Below are 12,783 nucleotides of genomic sequence, written 5' to 3'. Positions count from 1 at the left end.
TAGCTTAGGGGTGTTTTTGGATGCTTATTCTTTCTTTCCTTGGGTCCAGCTCAGCCCCTTTTCCTACCCCCCCATTACCGTGTGTTTACTAATAAACCCTGAGTTTGACGGTAGAATTTAGTTGTCTGTGGTTATTTCGTTCTCACCATTACTTTGTCACTATTACACTTTGCGTGAGTTATGTTACGGGTCCCATTACCATCCCCCCTAGACTGTCGGGCCAAAAGGGATTCGTCACAACAGTGAACACTGAATCAGAGCTGAGAAGGGCATTCACTCATGATGTCACTCTATGACCACACTATGATGGATAAGGGCCTGCTGTTCTGTTGACATTTTCCTTCTGCTTGCTTGGCTCTTTGACATTTCCATGGAGGGCTAATGCTAGCTAGTCTGATTTGGTGTAGGCAGAAACATGTGTCCTGCAAAGCAGGCCCATGACCTACCAAGGGTTTGAATTTCTCCCGCTCCTCATCCCCCAACCCAACTTTCTTTCTATGGCTGTTTATTAGCGAGTGTGTGTGCTGTGTCAGTATATTTCAAAGGAGAGAAGATTATCTTCAAACATTCAAAATATCAATTGTATTGATCTTCTCATTCAATGGAGAAACTGTCAAATGAGAACCTATGGTTTAGGTAGACCTTGATGAGTACAGTTTGTCTGTGATGACTCCGGCTGGGATTCAATCTGAAATCACGCCATTTAAAGGCCGCTGCACACCCTACTCAAACAGAACGATGGAACGCCGTATACGGTCCGTTCTAAAATTTGAGCCAAACAAAAGTACGTAGAGAACAACGCTCGTTACCTGCAGCGTTTACCATGAATGCGATCTCTGCTAACACGGTCACATTACATTTTAAAGGCTGCCTTGTCTACTGGCATGATCATATTGACTCCTGGCCTTAATGACATCATTTTCATTGACAACAGAGAGGAGTTGACATAATGACCCAGAGCACTGGAGCAAAGGCCCTCCCCCCTTCACTTCACAATCACTGGCGTCCCTCCCTCCCTTCAGTGTTGTGAATATTTCATGCCCGACCCATATCCAGATAGCTAGGTTAGCCTTTATTTTCGTTGTTTGTCTTGTATGTCTCGAGCTAAAGGGAGTCGGTCAACATCGGTATCTACAGACCTTTTATTCTTAGCTCGGCACAATATCATGTTGGCTTATTCTGAGGAGGCCGTAGGAGGGCAACAACCCAGCAGCAGGACCGCTACCTCCGCCTTTGTGCAAGAAGGATTAGGAGGAGCACTGCCAGAGCCCTGCAAAATGACCTCCAGCAGGCCACAAATGTGCATGTGTCTGCTCAAACGGTCAGGAACAGACTCCATGAGGGTGGTATGAGGGCCCGACGTCCACAGGTGGGGACTTACAGCCCAACACCGTGCAGGACGTTTGGCATTTGCCAGAGAACACCAAGATTGGCAAATTTGCCACTGGCGCCCTGTGCTCTTCACAGATGAAAGAAGGTTCACATGCACATGTGACAGACGTGACAGAGTCTGGAGACGCCGTGGAGAACGTTCTGCTGCCTGCAACATCCTCCAGCATGACCGGTTTGGAGGTGGGTCAGTCATGGTGTGGGGTGGCATTTCTTTGGGGGGCCGCACAGCCCTCCATGTGCTCGCCAGAGGTAGCCTGACTGCCATTAGGTACCGAGATGAGATCCTCAGACCCCTTGTGAAACCATATGCTGGTGCAGTTGGCCCTGGGTTCTTTCTAATGCAAGACAATGCTAGACCTCATGTGGCTGGAGTGTGTCAGCAGTTCCTGCAAGAGGAAGGCATTGAATCTATGGACTGGCCCGCCCGTTCCCCAGACCTGAATCCAATTGAGCACATCTGGGACAACGTGTCTCGCTCCATACACCAACGCCACGTTGCACCACAGACTGTCCAGGAGTTGGCGGATGCTTTAGTCCAGGTCTGGGAGGAGATCCCTCAGGAGACCATCCGCCCCCTCATCAGGAGCATGCCCGGGCGTTGTAGGGAGGTCATACAGGCACGTGGAGGCCACACACACTACTGAGCCTCATTTTGACTTGTTTTAAGGACATTACATCAAAGTTGGATCAGCCTGTAGTGTGGTTTTCCACTTTAATTTTGAGTGTGACTCCAAATCCAGACCTCCATGGGTTGATAAATTTGATTTCCATTGATAATTGTTGTGATTTTGTAGTCAGCACATTCAACTATGTAAAGAAAACATAGTTGAATGTTAGCCAGGATTCTTGCAGATAACCAAAGATTTACAACTTTCAGATGAGACTGAATAAAATGATGATTATGGATGTAAAATATTACTAAATCTTTAAGAATTTATTCGGAAGATAACAGCTCTATAAATATTATTTTGTGGTGTCCCTCTCTAGTTAATTACATTTACATGATTAGTTCAATCAGGTAATATTAATTACGGAGAAATTATTTTATAGCATGTCATAGCAATTAATCTGGCATAGCCAAAGACACGACAAAGTGTTAAAAGCATTCCACAGAGATGCTGGCCAATTTTGACTCCAATGCTTCTCACGGTTGGCTGGATGTCCTTTAGGTGGTGGACCTGCAATGGTGCAGCATTGCAGTTCATGACACAAACCGGTGCATCTGTCACCAACTACCATACCCTGTTCAATGACACTTAAATCTTTGGTCTTGCCCATTCACCTTCTGAATGGCACACATACACAATCCATGTCTCAAGGCTAAAATCCTTTAAGTGGTTTTGACAGGTGACATCAATAAGGAATCATAGCTTTCATCTGGTCAGTCTGTCATGAAAAGAGCAGGTGTTTTGTCTACTCAGTGTTTATCATTTGAAAGATGATTGTTGAAATTAGTAAACCATGACCCAAGGAGTTGATAACATTAGCCAACTAAGTATCTGAGAATCAAGTGTGTTATGTAGCATTTAGGCCTGCGATCAAATATGGTATGACTAACCATTATAATGTCCTCGGCTACAAAGGACCAATGGTGTACATTCAGCAGGCCAATGTTAAGACCTATATCTCTTACAGTGACATTGTTATAGCTGTAAGTTGTCATAACAAAATGAAATTATCCTGTCGTACATATGTGGTGGCTTCCCATGTGGACAATATATCTGTCTAGAGATAAAACGGACTAGTGACCTCCCTGTGTCGTTAGTTCTTTCATCTTGAGGCTGTCAAAGGTCTCTTCATTTATTTCAGAATGGATGGGCTTTGGCGTCAAACCTATTCATTTCAGGAGCTGGAAAAAGTCCATTAAATTCAGAGATATCTGATGTTCCAAGGACAAAAGTCTGGAAAATGAGCAATCACAAGCAGCGTTGTTGAAATAATCATCTCTCCAGATGAAAGGGGAATAGTCTTTGATAAAAACACTTTTTTTCCAGGCTTAAAGGGTCAATTAGTTTCTACTTATTTCTCATAAGATTATTATTTTCCATTCTCTAGCTAAAAGGGATCAAATTACGCAAGACCTTATCTCAGAGTAGATTGAAACGGGCTCCACTGTCTTCAGTGCCAAAATCTGCTGCATCTGAGAGAAACGCACGTTGAACTAAGACTGAGAGGAAGAGGTAAAGTGAGGCCCAACTATCCTGAAATCGGTCTCCTTTCCTGCAGGTGGAATTTATATATATATTATTATTATTTTAAATTTTGCCCACCAAGCAAGGAGTTTTTGTCTGGAGGTCAATGAGTGTCGAATTTGACCAACAAAGAAATTAATGGCTTATTTGTTACGTGAGGTTTATTTGATTGAATAGAAGTTTCATAATAAGGAGGACACATGACATCCCTGCAAGCAGGAGCTAGACTGCTTTTATTGGAGGGTATTTTCATCCATATCGGGTTAACTTTTTGTACATAGTCCCCCCATTTTAGGGGACCAAACGTATTGAGAGCGATTCGCTTGTATTAGAGTAGTCAAGGGTTTAGTATTTGTTTCCATATTGCTAGCACACAATGATTACATCAAGAGTCACTTTTATTATAAATAAGAATAGAATGTTACTAAACACTTCTACATTAATGTGGATGCTAACATGATTACGGATAGTCCTGAATAAATTGTGAATTATGATGAATGACAATGTTTGCAACTCAAATATCATACCACCAAACATGCTAAGTTCTCACCATTATAATAATGGGAGATTTGCGGGGGGGTTGATATTTATGCCTCTAACTTTCTCATCAATATTCAGGATTATCCATATTCATGGTAGCATTAACAGTAATGTCGTGTTTAGAAACATTCTATTCTTATTTACAGAAGTGATTCCAAAATGACACTACGTTGTTTACTATTCATTTCTATTGTGCAGAACATCATCTGAAACACAACCAAAACAAACAGCAAATGCATCAAACAAGTTTGTAGTGTGACAAGCTTGATTTAATCACTGCATTCTAGGAATATGGGACCATATTAGTGAATTTATCTCAATACTTCTGGTCCCCTAAAATGGGGCGACAATGTACAAAAAGTATTGTAATTTCGAACCAATTTATCCGATATGGATGAACATACCCTCAAATTTTAACCTAGTAGTCATATTAATTTGAAATCCAAAGTGCAGGGGTACGGAGCCAAAACAACGTGTCACTGTCCCAATACTTTTGGAGCTCACTAGAGTGACTAGTTTGAAATGCTTTTGCCAGCTGTATTTGACGGGGTTCCCTTTGCTTGACAATGTTCCTATATCTCCGATCAGATTTAAAGGACATAAAAGTTGGAGAGATTAAATGAAACCCATTTGCTATGAATCGGGCTGGATTTTGAAGTTCATCTTGACGAGTATGTTTTTGAAGTAATTGCAAAAAGGTTCCTATGTAGTGACAGGACACAACACCTTTGACTCCCATCTAGGCTTACATCAAATACAGTGAGCTGTTTGTGTAGTGGTGACTCCAGGGCTCCTAGTTGTAAAGGAGTGTGGTGTGGTTTCTTGCCCTCAGCCAATGGTGATATTCCCACAGGGAATTTCACACACACATCATAAATGGCTCTGTAGAGCTCTGTAGAGGTAAGTATGTACAAAATGTGTGGTCAAGGAAGAGGTCAAGTATTACGGAGATGTTTGTGTACAATATCTAAAGTAAAGTGCAAGTAAGCACATTCTCTGCTGTAGCAGCTGCATGTTTCACGTTTATGTGAAAATGGGGGAACTTTTGTGAACAGACGGTTCTCTAACCGAATTGGTTTGACCTGGTTTGTAAAAGGGATGGCACCTCTTGGGACATTGTGAAGGGTGAGGAGATTAGGGCTGGGTGATATCAAATTAAGTCGATTATGCGTCTCATATATACTCAGCAAAAAAATAAATGTCCTCTTGCTGTCAACTGCGTTTGTTTTCAGCAAACGTAACATGTAAATATTGGTATGATCATAACAAGATTCAACAACTGAGACAAACTGAACAAGTTCCACAGACATGTGACTAACAGAAGTGGAATAATGTGTACCTGAACAAAGGGGGGGTCAAAAGTAACAGTCAGTATCTGGTGTGGCCACCAGTTGCATTAAGTACAGCAGTGCATCTCCTCCTCATGGACTGCACCAGATTTGACAGTTCTTGCTGTGAGATGTTACCCCACTCTTCCACCAAGGCACCTACAAGTTCCTGAACATTTCTGGGGGGAATGGCCCTAGTCCTCACCCTCCGATCCAACAGGTCCCAGACTTTCTCAATGGGATTGAGATCCGGGCTCTTCGCTGGCCATGGCAGAACACTGACATTCCTCTCTTGCAGGAAATCACTCACAGAACGAGCAGAATGGCTGGTGGCATTGACATGCTGGAAGGTCATGTCAGGATGAGACTGCAGGAAGGGTACCACATGAGGGAGGAGGATGTCTTGCCTGTAGTGCACAGTGTTGTGATTGCCTGTAATGACAACAAGCTCAGTCCGATGATGCTGTGACACACCGCCTCAGACCATGACGGACCCTCCACCTCCAAATCGATCCCGCTCCAAAGTACAGGCCTCGGTGTAACACTCATTCCTTCGACAATAAACGCAAATCCGACCATCACCCCTGGTGAGACAAAACGGCGACTCGTCAGTGAAGAGCACTTTTTGCCAGTCCTGCCTGGTCCAGTGACGGTGGGTTTGTGCCCATAGGCGATGTTGTTGCCAGTGATGTCTGGTAAGGACCTGCCTTAAAACAGGCCTACAAGCCCTCAGTCCAGCCTCTCTCAGCCTTTTGCGGACTGTCTGAGCACTGATGGAGGGATTGTGCAATCCTGGTGTAACTCGGGCAGTTGTTGCCATCCTGTACCTGTCCCGCAGGTGTTATGTTCGGATGTATTGATCCAGCTGTTACACCTGGGCTGCCACTGCGAGGACGATCAGCTGTCCATCCTGTCTCCCTGTAGCGCTGTCTTAGGCGTCTCACAGTACGGACATTGCAATTTGTTGCCCTGGCCACATCCGCAGTCCTCATGCCTCCTTGCAGCATGCCTAAGGCACGTTCACACAGATGAGCAGGGACCCGGGGCATCTTTCTTTTGGTGTTATTCAGAGTCAGTTAAGGACTATTTTGTGTCCTAAGTTTTCATAACTGTGACCTTAATTGCCTACCGTCTGTAAGCTGTTAGTGTCTTAACGACCATTCCACAGGTGCATGTTCATAACATAATTTATGTTTCATTGAACAAGCATGGGAAACAGTGTTTAACCCTTTACAATGAAGATCAGTGGAGTTATTTAGATTTTTATGAATTCTCTTTGAAAGACAGGGTCCTGAAAAAGGTATGTTTCTTTTTTTTTGCTGAGTATTATATACAGTTGAAATCAGAAGTTTACATACCTTAGCCAAATACATTTAAACTCAGTTTTTCACAATTCGTGAAATTTAATCCTAGTAAAAATTCCCTGTTTTAGGTCAGTTAGGATCAACACTTTATTTTAAGAATGTGAAATGTCAGAATAATAATAGAATAATTTATTTCAGCTTTTATTTCTTTCATCATATTCCCAGTGGGTCAGAAGTTTACATACATACAGTACATACACTCAATTAGTATTTGGTAGCATTGCCTTTAAATTGTTTAACCTGTCAGCGGAACCCTGTTCCGCTAGCTGATCCCCTCGCCAACAGCCAATGAAATTGCAGGGCGCCAAATACAAATCAACAGAAATCTCATAAATCATATTTCTCAAACATACAACTATTAGGCACCGTTTTAAAGATACAATTCTCGTTAATCCAGCCACTTTGTCTGATTTCAAAAATGCTTTACAGCGACAGCTCCGCAAACGATTATGTTAGGTCACCACCAAGTCACAGAAATTTCCAGCCAAAGAGAGGAGGCACAAAAAGCACAAATGGAGAGAAAATTAATCACTAACCTTTGATTATCTTCATCAGATGACTTCATGTTACACAATACATGTATGTTTTGTTCGATAAAGTGCATCTTTATATCCAAAAATCTCATTTTACATTGGCGTGTTATGTTAAGTAATGTTTTGTCATCCGGTGATTTTGCAGAGAGCCACATCAATTCACAGAAATACTCATTATAAATGTTGATAAATTCAAGTGTTATGCATGGAACTTTAGATAAACTTCTCCTTAATGCAACCGCTGTGTCAGATTTCAAAGAAACTTTACGGTAAAAGCATACCATACAATAATCTGAGTACGGAGCTCAGAGCCCAAACCAGCCAAAAGAAATATCCGCCATGTTGCGCAGTCAACATTAGTCAGAAATAGCATTATAAATATTAACTTACCATTGATGAGCTTCATCAGAATGCACTCCCAGGAATCCCAGTTCAACAATAAATGTTTGACTTGTTCGATAAAGTTCATGTATGTCCATATACAGTGGGGAGAACAAGTATTTGATACACTGCCGATTTTGCAGGTTTTCCTACTTACAAAGCATGTAGAGGTCTGTAATTTTTATCATAGGTACACTTCAAAATATTAAGGAGCCACTCCTGAGTTGCCCTGGCTGTGTGTTGTCATGCTGGAAGACCCAGCCACGACCCATCTTCAATGCTCTTACTGAGGGAAGGGGGTTGCTGGCCAAGATCTCGCGATACATGGCCCCATCCATCCTCCCCTCAATACGGTGCAATCGTCCTGTCCCCTTTGCAGAAAAGCATCCCCAAAGAATGTTTCCACCTCCATGCTTCACAGTTGGGATGGTATTCTTGGGATTGTACTCATCCTTCTTCTTCCTCCAAACACGGCAAGTGGAGTTTAGACCAAAAAGCTCTATTTTTGTCTCAACAGACCACATGACCTTCTCCCATTCCTCCTCTGGATCATCCAGATGGTCATTGGCAAACTTCAGATGGGCCTGGACATGTGCTGGCTTGAGCAGGGGGACCTTGCGTGCGTTGCAGGATTTTAATCCATGACGGCGTAGTGTGTTACTAATGGTTTTCTTTGAGACTGTGGTCCCAGCTCTCTTCAGGTCATTTACCAGGTCCTGCCGTGTAGTTCTGGGCTGATCCCTCACCTTCCTCATGATCATTGATGTCACACGAGGTGAGATCTTGCATGGAGCCCCAGACCGAGGATGATTGACCGTCATCTTGAACTTCTTCCATTTTCTAATAATTGCGGCAACAGTTATTGCCTTCTCAACAAGCTGCTTGCCTATTGTCCTGTAGCCCCTCCCAGCCTTGTGCAGGTCTACAATTTTATTCCTGATGTCCTTACACAGCTCTCTGGTCTTGGCCATTGTAGAGAGGTTGGAGTCTGTTTAAATGAGTGTGTGGACAGGTGTCTTTTTATACAGGTAACGAGTTCAAACAGATTGTCACGCCCTGGCCTTAGTATTCTTTGTTTTCTTTATTATTTTAGTTAGGTCAGGGTGTGACATGGGTATTTATGTGGGTTTTGTAGTGTCCAGGCTGATTGTAAGGTTTAGGGGGTTTATTTAGAGTAGTTGGGTTTATGTTTAGTATAGTTGTCTAGCTGTGTCTATGTTGTGTGTAGTTGTCTAGGAAAGTCTATGGTTGCCTGAATGGGTTCCCAATTAGAGACAGCTGGTTTCTGTTGTCTCTGATTGGGAGCCATATTTAGGGTAGCCATAGGCTTTAGTTTGTTGTGGGGAATTGTCTATGTTGAACGTTTGTAGCCTGTGTGTGTGCACTACGTTTATTAGCTTCACGGTCGTTTGTTGTTTTGATAGTTTGTAAGTGTTTTGTTTCGTTTTGCCTTCGTCTATAATAAAAGAAGATGGCTTATTTTCCACGCGCTGCGTTTTGGTCCGTCTCTCCTCCACACGATCGTGACAGAATTCCCCACCAACATCGGATCAAGCAGCGTGTGCAACAACAACAGGACCCACCTACACTGGACTATTGGAATTGGGAGGAAATTCTGGACCGAGAAATACCAGGAGAATATAACCGCCCCAAAGCTGAGCTGGAGGCAGCGAAGGCAGAGAGGCGGAGATATGAGGAGGCAGCAAGGAGACGTGGCTGGAAGCCTGAAAAGCCCGTGAGTACTACCCAAAAATTTCTTGGGGGGGGCTAAGAGGTAGTGGGCCAAGGGCAGGTAGGAGACCTGCGCCCACTTCCCAGGCTAACCGTGGAGAGCGGGAGTACGGGCAGACGCCGTGTTACGCAGTAGAGCGCACGGTGTCTCCTGTACGGGTGCATAGCCCAGTGCGGGTTATTCCACCTCCCCGCACTGGTAGGGCTAGATTGGGCATTGAGCCAAATGTCATGAAGCCGGCCCTACATATCTGGCCACCAGTACGTCTCCTTGGGCCGGCTTACATGGCACCAGCCTTACGCATGGTGTCCCCGGTTCGCCTACATAGACCGGTGCGGGTTATTCCACCTCCCCGCACTGGTCGGGCGACGGGGAGCATTCAACCAGGTAAGGTTGGGCAGGCTCGGTGCTCAAGGGAGCCAGTACGCCTGCACGGTCCGGTATTTCCGGCGCCACCTCCCCGCCCCAGCCTAGTACCACCAGTGCCTACACCACGCACCAGGCTTCCAGTGCGTTTTCAGAGCCCTGTTCCTCCTCCACGCACTCTCCCTATGGTGCGTGTCTCCAGCCCAGTGCCTCCAGTTCCGGCACCACGCACTAAGCCACCTGTGCGTCTCCTGAGTCCTGTACACACTGTTATTCCTCCCCGCACTCGTCCTGAGGTGCGTGCCATCAGTCCGGTACCACGCACCAGGCATATAGTGCGCCTTGAGAACTCAGTGTGCCCTGTTGTTGTTCCCCGCACTAGCCTGAAGGTGCGTGTCCTTAGCCCGGTACCTCCAGTTCCGGCACCACGCACCAGGCCTACAGTGCGTCTCAGCCGGCCAGAGTCTGCCGTCTGCCCAACGGTGACTGAACTGCCCGTCTGTATTGAGCCTTCAAAGCCGCCCGTCTGCCATGAGCCTGCAAAGCCGCCCGTCTGCCATGAGCCTACAGAGCCTTCCGCCAGACAGGAGCCGCTAGAGCCTTCCGCCAGACAGGAGCCGCTAAAGCCTTCCGCCAGACAGGATCAGTCTGAGCCATCCGTCTCCCCAGCGCCGTCTGAGCCATCCGTCTCCCCAGCGCCGTCTGAGCCATCCGTCTGTCCCGAGCCAGTAGAGCCGCCCGTCTGTACAGAGCCGTCAGAGCCGTTAGTCAGTCAGGAGCCGCTAGAGCCATTCGTCAGTCAGGATCTGCCAGAGCCGCCAACCAGACAGGATCTGCCAGAGCCGCCAACCAGACAGGATCTGCCAGAGCCGCCAACCAGACAGGATCTGCCAGAGCCGCCAACCAGACAGGATCTGCCAGAGCCGTCAGCGAGCCATGAGCGTCCAGAGCCGTCAGCCAGCCATGAGCGTCCAGAGCCGTCAGCCAGTCATGAGCTGTCCCTCAGCCCAGAGCGGCTATTTATTCAGAACTGCCCCTCAGTCCAGAGCTGTCTCTCTGTCCGGAGCTGCCTTTCAGTCCGGAGTTGCCCCTCTATCCTGAGCTACCTCTCTATCCTGAGCTACCTCTCTATCCTGAGCTATCCCTCTGTCCTGAGCTATCCCTTTGTCCTGAGCTATTCCTCTATCCCGGTGCTGCCCCTTGTGTCGATGTTACCCAAAAGATTAAGTGGGGGTAATATGAGGGTGGTCATTTGTAGGGGGAGATATAAGCTGGGATTGACTATGGTGGGGTGGGGACCTCGCCCTGAGCCTGAGCCACCACCGTGGTCAGATGCCCACCCAGACCCTCCCCTAGACTTTGTGCTGGTGCGCCCGGAGTTCGCACCTTAAGGGGGGAGGCTATGTCACGCCCTGTCCTTAGTATTCTTTGTTTTCTTTATTATTTTAGTTAGGTCAGGGTGTGACATGGGTATTTATGTGGGTTTTGTAGTGTCCAGGGTGATTGTAAGGTTTAGGGGGTTTATTTAGAGTAGTGGGTTTATGTTTAGTATAGTTGTCTAGCTGTGTCTATGTTGTGTGTAGTTGTCTAGGAAAGTCTATGGTTGCCTGAATGGGTTCCCAATTAGAGACAGCTGGTTTCTGTTGTCTCTGATTGGGAGCCATATTTAGGGTAGCCATAGGCTTTGGTTTGTTGTGGGGAATTGTCTATGTTGAACGTTTGTAGCCTGTGTGTGTGCACTACGTTTATTAGCTTCACGGTCGTTTGTTGTTTTGATAGTTTGTAAGTGTTTTGTTTCGTTTTGCCTTCGTCTATAATAAAATAGATTGCTTATTTTCCACGCGCTGCGTTTTGGTCCGTCTCTCCTCCACACGATCGTGACACAGATGCAGTTAATACAGGTAATGAGTGGAGAACAGGAGGGCTTCTTAAAGAAAAACTAACAGGTCTGTGAGAGCCGGAATTCTTACTGGTTGGTAGGTGATCAAATACTTATGTCATGCAATAAAATACAAATGAATTACTTAATCATACAATGTGATTTTCTGGATTTTTGTTTTAGATTCCGTCTCTCACAGATGAAGTGTACTTATGATAAAAATTACAGACCTCCACATGCTTTGTAAGTAGGAAAACCTGCAAAATCGGCAGTGTATAAAATACTTGTTCTCCCCACTGTACTTCCTTTTGTTAGGGCGTTTGGTAAACAAATAGAAACGCGTGTGCAACTTCCAGCGGAAAGGTCGGACGAAAATTCCAAAAAGTTATATTACTGGTCGTAGAAACATATCAAACCATGTATAGAATCAATCTGTAGGATGTTTTTATCATAAGTCTTCAATAATGTTCCAACCGGAGAATTCCATTGTCTGTAGAAAAGCAATGGAACGAGAGCTACCTCTCGTGAATGCGCGTGACTGAGCTTGTGGCTGCTGGCAGACCTCTGACTCATTCCCCTCTCATTCAGCCCCCCTTCATAGTAGAAGCATCAAACAACGTTCTAAAGACAGTTGACATCTAGTGGAAGCCTTAGGAAGTGCAACATAACAAATATCCCACTGTATTTTCAATAGGGGCTGGCTGAGTTTAAAAACTACAAACCTCAGATTTCCCACTTCCTGTTTGGATTTTTCTCAGGTTTTTGCCTGCCATATGAGTTCTGTTATACACAGACATCGTTCAAACAGTTTTAGAAACTTCAGTGTTTTTTCTATCCAATACTAATAATAATATGCATATGTTAGCATCTCGGACTGCGTAGGAGGCAGTTTACTCTGGGCACACTTTTCATCCAAAAGTGAAAATGCTGCCCCCTGTACCTGAGTCAGGTTTGTAGGCCTCCTTGCTCGCACATCTTTTCAGCTCTGCCCACAAATTTTGTATAGGATTGAGGTCAGGGCTTTGATGGCGACTCCAATACCTTGACTTTGTTGTCCTTAAGCCATTTTGCCACAA

Source organism: Salvelinus fontinalis, unplaced genomic scaffold (genome assembly GCF_029448725.1).
Source record: "Salvelinus fontinalis isolate EN_2023a unplaced genomic scaffold, ASM2944872v1 scaffold_1278, whole genome shotgun sequence".
Taxonomy (NCBI): domain Eukaryota; kingdom Metazoa; phylum Chordata; class Actinopteri; order Salmoniformes; family Salmonidae; genus Salvelinus; species Salvelinus fontinalis.
Note: the sequence above shows the minus strand (reverse complement) of the source record.